This window comes from Palaemon carinicauda, chromosome 12, assembly GCF_036898095.1.
Source record: "Palaemon carinicauda isolate YSFRI2023 chromosome 12, ASM3689809v2, whole genome shotgun sequence".
Classification (NCBI taxonomy): domain Eukaryota; kingdom Metazoa; phylum Arthropoda; class Malacostraca; order Decapoda; family Palaemonidae; genus Palaemon; species Palaemon carinicauda.
The window spans coordinates 54,755,276-54,762,775 of record NC_090736.1 but is presented as its reverse complement, the minus strand read 5'-3'; positions in this window follow the sequence as shown (position 1 = coordinate 54,762,775).

Genomic DNA, 7,500 nt, shown 5'->3' with positions numbered 1-7,500 from the left:
TTGCCCAAATGATCGTTATCCAGAGGGTTGTTATTCAAATGGTAATTATTCAAACAGTTATTTTCCAAATGTTCGTTATCCAAAGAATCGTTATACAAAAGGTTGTTATTCAAATGATCATCATCCAACTGGTTGTTGTCCAAATAATTGTTATCCAAAGCGTTTGTTATTCAAATGATCATTATCCAAATGGTTATTGCCCAAATGGTTGTTACCCAAAGGGTCATTATTCAAATGATCATTATCCAAATGGTTATTGTCCTAATGATTGTTATCCAAAGGGTCGATACTCAAATGGTAATTATCCAAACAGTTATTTACCAAATGTTCGTTATAGAAAGGGTCGTTATACAAAGGGTCGTTATTCAAATATTTATCATTCAAATGGTTATTGTCCAAATAATTGTTATCCAAAGGGTCGTTATTCAAATGATCAGTATCCAAATGGTTATTGTCCAAAAAATTGTTATCCAAAGCGTCGTTATTCAAATGATCATTATCCAATCAGTTATTTTCCAAATGGTTGTTATACAACGGGTCGTTATTCAAATGGTCATTATCCAAAGAGTTATTGTCCAAAGGGTCGTTCTTCATAGGGTCGTTATTCAAATTCATGTTATCCGAATGATCATTTTCTAAAATTTCATTATCCGAATGGTCACTATCCAAATGGCCTATATCTAAACAGTTGTTATCTGAACAGTCGTTTGCCGAATAATCATTATCCAACCGGGTGTTCACCCAAAGGTCGTTATCCGAATGGTTGTTAATCTCACGGTTGCTATCCAAAGGGTCGTTATTCAAACGGTCGTTATCGAAACGGTAGCTATGCGGATGGTCGTTATCAAAACGATAGCCATTCATTGACGACAGAACAAGCAGTTCAACGAGCAGGATGCCAAGACTTACCACAGGTCCTTATTCATCGCAACGAACAATTACACAGGTCAATTTTATCTCTGTATCTCTATTTTTTATTTCATCACTTTTCTTAATAAAAAAAAGAGGTTTCTGTCAGAAATTCCAAGAAGACTGATTTTTTCATGTCAGTAATTCTTGACTATTATGGGTTTTGTATAACTAATACTATAATCAATTTAGCCAATTCAACCCTTAATAAGTAATATCGTAGACCCCAACATTTATTTGCACGATTTCCATTACCTAGTCTCAGGTACGTAATGATTTCATACATTGTTTCATGTATGTAATGATCACTCCTTTCGATCTAATTGTTATAACAGCAATGAACACAGAAGGAACAATCTGTAAAAAACAAACTTTCCGATCTTTTTTCAGATAAGATATGTATCAGAGGTTCCCATTTTTTGTAGTTATTGTTCTGTAAAATGCTTAATAAAAATGTTTAAAACGAGTTACCGATAATCCGATAAAACATAATCATATCAAAAGAAAAATGTAAAATAAAAAATGTAAAAAAGCTATATCATGCAAATGACGAATTACCAGTTAAAAGTTTATTCTTCAAAAGAGAGAAAAAGGTTGATGCTCTCTTTGTACTTATTTTTTATTTGAGTGTATGGAGCGAACACTAGAGGGAGTGAGATGGAGGGCGGGGTGAGTTCAAGAGGTACATATAAGTTTTATATATCTATTGAACTCATTTGTTTTAAAAGCTATGAAATAGGAGGTAGAAATCATTATAGATCTGGTTTTGTCCTTTTCTTTAAAACTGATGAAAATTTCTTTTTCTCGACTAATTTATTTCGAAATAATGAGTTTTTATCGGTGTTTGCATTCTGTTTAGATAGTATGATGCATAATTACTTACTAATTGATTGATTAACTAAGTGGATGTCGAATTGGCGTCCCAGTAACAAACGTTCCTTCCCTTTGGAATAAATGAAATAACTGATGACTTCCAATTTCAGAATCATATTCAGGAATATATATATTATCGTTTTAAAGGTCTAAGGTTTAAAAGTCACTCATAAATGACAGAAGCAAGGGATATTGACAATGCACTATCAGGGCAATTTACAAGAGCCTCTCTACCCAAGCTAGGACCAGGGAGGGTCAGGCAATGGCTGCTGTTAAGTTAGCAGGTAAACATATAGGCTCCCCTTAATACCACACCCTTAGCTCACAAGGATGATGAGGTTTCAGACACTAAAAGAAACTATCGATCTTGAGCGTGACTCGAACCCAAGTCCGGCAGATCGCCAGGCAGGGATGTTTCCAATAGACCACCACAACCCATGGTATATATTGATTGAGGTTGAGAATGTTAGATTTCACGAATATTTTTTAAGTGAAAATTAAACTGAAGATTTCCGTAAAAAAAAAAAACCTTTTAATTTTCTTTTAATAATCTGTTTTCCTTTATTGACTTACTTGTCTAAATAAACTAATTACCTTACGGAATAATAATCAAGTTTAACCAATTATCTATGAGTGTGCTTATTTTAACTTTGATTTGGATATACTAAATTATCTAAGCTTCAACAACTCTTTAAAAAGATATCAGTATATCCACATTAGTAGCCTATAAACGCTTAAAAAACTCCAAATAAAGAGAAATATCCTTTATTTAGTGATGCTGTCAGGGCATATCATTCTCAAATGTCTACCTTATCCCATACCTACCTGACGAGGGTTGTGGTGGCCTGTTAGAAAAGTCCCTACCTGTCGTGTGCCAGGCTGGGGTTCGAGTCTCGATTAAATTGTTATTTTCTTTTAGTGATTCAACCACACCATCCTTGTGAGCTAAGAATGCGGTGTTTTGAGAACCTATAGGTCTAACTGCTGAGTCAACAGCAGCTATTGCCTAGCCCACCCTGGTCTTAGCTTGGAGGCTGATCATATCATTATTATTATTATTATTATTATTATTATTATTATTATTATTATTATTATTATTATTATTATTATTATATCTTCAGGATTTATGGTCAATCTCTCGGGTATTATCCTACTAGCTAGGGCAATGTCACTGTTCCTTGCCTCTGCCATTTAAGAGCGGTTGAGCGGCTTTTAGAATCCTCCTACAAAATTGAACTCCTTGAAATGCAGAATGGTTCATTTGGAAATAGATTTATTTCTATTGCACAGTGACATCCTTTAAATATGTCAATTTAGTGATTTACGTACACATTAAAGTAACGATAACAATACGCGAGTTACAGGTCATCTCTTTTATTTTATGTATAAAGATATTCATTTGGTTGACACAAAGGTTCTTAAGTGTGTTTTGATTTTAAATCTTATGATTTTTCTGGTGTTTTTGTTAGATTTGAAGGAGATATTTTCCCTTAATTTGGTTTATTATTATTATTATTATTATTATTATTATTATTATTATTATTATTATTATTATTATTATTATTATTATTAAATCTAGGGAAAAATAGTGGATAAAATCAATAACAATTGGCGCTCTGATATTTGTTTGCATGAAAGGTATGGTTACCTGCGTTACAAGATCTTGTGCAGAATGACTGAAGAAAGATTATGAATTATCTTATGATTAGTACCAATTACATTTGCTGGAAGAGGAAAATTGCTGAAATAATTTCTTATAGAAATCGAATTTCATTGGTGAATTTTATCTGGCCACAGGAATCAAAATATGTATACATTTATATAATGTAAGGACAGTGAGACAAGCTTCATCAACGACAACTGACAGTTTATTCAAACATACGTGGGAATATAATACAGGTTGCGGACGGAAAAGTAGCGTGCGCGCAGGCGCCAATTCGGCTTGAACTAACCACCAAAATATGTGTGTTTTTACACACGCACAAATAATTGAATTACAATTCAATAGAAATAGGTAATGAAATAATAAATACATGAAATTGTAGCTCTGAGGGAGCCGAATAAATATATACAGTTAGCCACAGTGTGGCGAAAGGAGAATTTAAATAAAAAAGAGAATTCTGTGAAATTGCTGGACGACGGAGGAAGTGATGTCCTTACAAGTACTCCCCCGCCTCCAAGACATCAGGCGGCGTAGAGGGCTGATGAGACTAACCTTCGTATCGTTTCGGGCGTCGGAGGGTTCCTCTTGTTCTTGAATGGAGGGGCGCGTCGGCGGTCGGTGTATGGATCGCTACCTCTCGTCGTCGTTTGTTGCTTTTCTTCTCATTAGGCGCCTTGTTTTGAGGTGGCACTCTGGATCTGCCAGGTCCCGCAGAGGCAGTGTCGCTCCCTTCGAGAAACTCCGGTTTCACGCGGTCCATTGAGACCCAGTCTTCTTGGCAATGCACGTCAAGAAGGAAGGCTTTCGTCGTTTTCTTGATTACTTCGTAGGGGCCTTGATAAGCTCTGGTTAGCGGCTGTCGATGAGCGTCGACACAGACGAAAACATACCCGCAGTCATCCAGGTTCTTTGGCTTGAAATGCTTAGTTCTGTCCTGGTAAGTTTTAAGACATGGCCTGAATTTCTTGACGATGTCCCTAAGATGATCCAGCTGTGTGTCGTCGGTTGATGTGGGAAAGAATTCGCCGGGGACTGTGAGCGCCTCTCCGCAAACCTTTTTGGCGGGCGATGGCTCGCCATCTGCGCAAGGGGTGGTGCAAAGGCCGAGGAGTACCCAAGGAAGTCGTGATTTCCAGTCCCTGTCGGTGCAGCTCGCCATCAGGGACGCCTTGAGGGCGAGATGAGTTTATTCGACCATGCCGTTTGCTGCGGGGTTTTATGCCGTGGTGCTGTGGAGAGTCGTTCCCATTAGGTTTGCCAGAGCGAGCCATATCTCCGACAGGAAAGCGGGGCCTCTGTCTGTCGTGATGTCGTCAGGAACGCCAAATCTGCTCACCCAGCTTGACAAAAGGGCTTCCGCGCATGCTTGGGTCATAACTTCGGTCATCGGTGATGCTTCCAACCACCTCGTGGAGCGATCGATGATTGTCAGCAGGTAGCGAGCCGATCCCGAAGGCAGCAATGGTCCCACGACGTCGATGTGTATGTGACCGAAACGTCTTTTCGGTTGGGGAAAATCACCTATCCCCGATTCGGTGTGACGGCTGATTTTGCTTGATTGGCAGTTGATGCATGACTTCGCCCATTCCCGGGCGTCCTTTTTTATCCCTGGCCAGACGAACTTTTCAGACAGAAGGCGAGCGGTGGTGCGTCCTGAGGGGTGTGAAAGTCCATGGATGATATCGAATATTTCCCTTCTGCAGGAGGCTGGTATCCAGGGACGTGGGCGGCCGGTGCTGGTGTCGCAAAGAATAGTTATTTCTGCTGGTCCGAGGGGAATCGCACTTATCTTGAGCGCAGATGGCCCTGTCAGGTGATCCTGTGCTTCTCGGTCGGTTCATTGTTCGGTTGCGAAATTGGCGTAGTCGATTCCCAGGTGGATTGCGTCGATTTCCATCCTTGAAAGGGCGTCCGCGACTGGGTTTTTCTTTCCGGGAACGTAGCTTCTGGTGCACCCGAATTCGGCGATTGCTGCGAGATGATGTTGTTGTCGGGAGGACCATGCGTCTGTCGATTTTGTGAAGGCGTGTACGAGGGGTTGATGGTCCATCGCGATTGCGAAGGGTGTGCCCTCCAGGATGTGCCTGAAGTGGCGGACGGCGAGGTAGACGGCAAGGAGTTCCCTGTCGAAGGTGCTGTATCTTGTTTTAGCGGGTTTCAATTTCCTGCAGAATGCCAGCGGTCGAGGAGAACCATCAATGAGCTGTTCCAGCACAGCCCCACAGGCGACGTTGCTGGCGTGGGTCGTCAGTCGCAGGGGTGCGTTATCGTCGAAGTAAGCCTGGTGGTGGCTTTTGCGAGGGCGTCCTTTGTTCGGGTGAATGCGTTTTGTTGGGGAAAACCCCACTCAAGTTTCTTCGCCTTTCCCTTCAGGACGACGTCGAGGGGTGTCAGGGTCTGTGCGATGTTGGGGATGAAGCGGCTGTAATAATTGACCATCCCCAGAAACTCTTGAAGTTGGCGGGTGGTCGTAGGTATAGGGAAGTTTCTGATGGCATCCACCTTGGTTGTTATGGGTTTTACCCTGCACGAGGATACGCGATGACCGAGAAAGTCCACTCCTTCCGCGCCGAACGTGCATTTGTCGAAACGTACGACCAGGCCTTTCTCCTGTAGACGTTTGAGGACGGTGCGGCCGTGCCTCCGGTGTTCCTCCTTGGTCTTTGAGAATATCAGGATGTCGTCGACGTAGCAGACGTAGAATGGTAGGTCGCCCAGGATGCTATCCATTAGTCGTTGGAAGATCGCCCCCCGCATTACTTAGACCGAAAGTTGAGTATGCGAAGGTATAGGATCCGAACGGTGTCACAATGGCAGTTTTCGGAATGTCCTCCGGAAATACGGGGACCTGGAAGTAAGACTTGTGAGGGTCCATCTTGGTGAAGTATTTCGCGCCATGCAACGCATTCGTCAGGTGAGCGAGGAAATCTGCACCGAGGAGGAGGCGACTGATGTCAGTGATGGCGAAGGGCCAGGAATACGAACGGCCCATGATAGATATCCTGAGGGTCCTGGTCCCATAACACCGTATGGGAGATCCGTTGGCGGCGACGGGTGAGGGGGCGTCTTTGCTGGGACCACGGTCTAGGTCTGCTTGTGACGGCGGGAGCGTTGACTGCATGGCGCCAGTGTCGACCATGAGTCTACGGTTGGAGACGGTGTCGAGGATATGGAAACCATTCTTGTTTTGGTTTCCTGCAGCTGCGATTGTGGTATGTGGTCTCTTCTGGCGTCACCTTCTAGGGAAGTTGCACGGTGCTCTACATTTCTTGGCGTCGCTGCCAAACTGTTGGTGGTAGAAGCACCATGCTGGGTTAGGCCTAGGGTTCGGACTTGTCGGTTGCAGTGGTTTCCTTCTTGCTAGAACGTTCATCTCGTCGGCGTTGTCAGGAGCCGTTGCTGAAGAGTCTATGGAAGAGCTGCTGAAGAAGGAGAACGAAGACGATACTGATGATGCCCCGAGGCGAGATGCTTTGGAGGCCTCGTGGAGCTTCTGAGCCTTCGACAGGAGTTTGTTCATTGGAAGTGTGCCGGCGTCCGTCAATTGGGCCCTTACGTCCTGCGGTAGGTGTCAGAGGAAAATCTCACGCGATAGGCTAATCTCGCGCCGTCGGCCGTTACTGTCGGTTTCGGGGAGCATTAGCAGGCCGGTTAACTCGTCCCATGCTTCAACAGGAGAGGTGTCACCCATGGGTTTGCCGGAGAGGTCCAGGACTTTCTGTGCCCTTGCTGAAATGGAGAGTGAGTAGACACCGATAAGTTTCGTTCTCAGGTCGTCATAGAAAACTTGGCCAGCCTGGACGTCGAGCCATGGGGAAATCTTGTCGAATACCTCCTCTGGGATGGAGGTGAGAACGAAGTCGGCTTTGGTGCAGGAGTCGCTGAGCCTAGCGACTCAGAAGAGTACGTCCGCTCTCAGGAACCAGGAAACGGTGTTGTGTTGAGAAAACGGCGGCAGTTTGAATTTGGGTGTGGAGGCGAGGCCGTTGGGGGTGATGGGCGGGTTGAATCCACCATTGTGGTTAGTCGACAAGTCGGCAAAGAGGTGGGAAGTT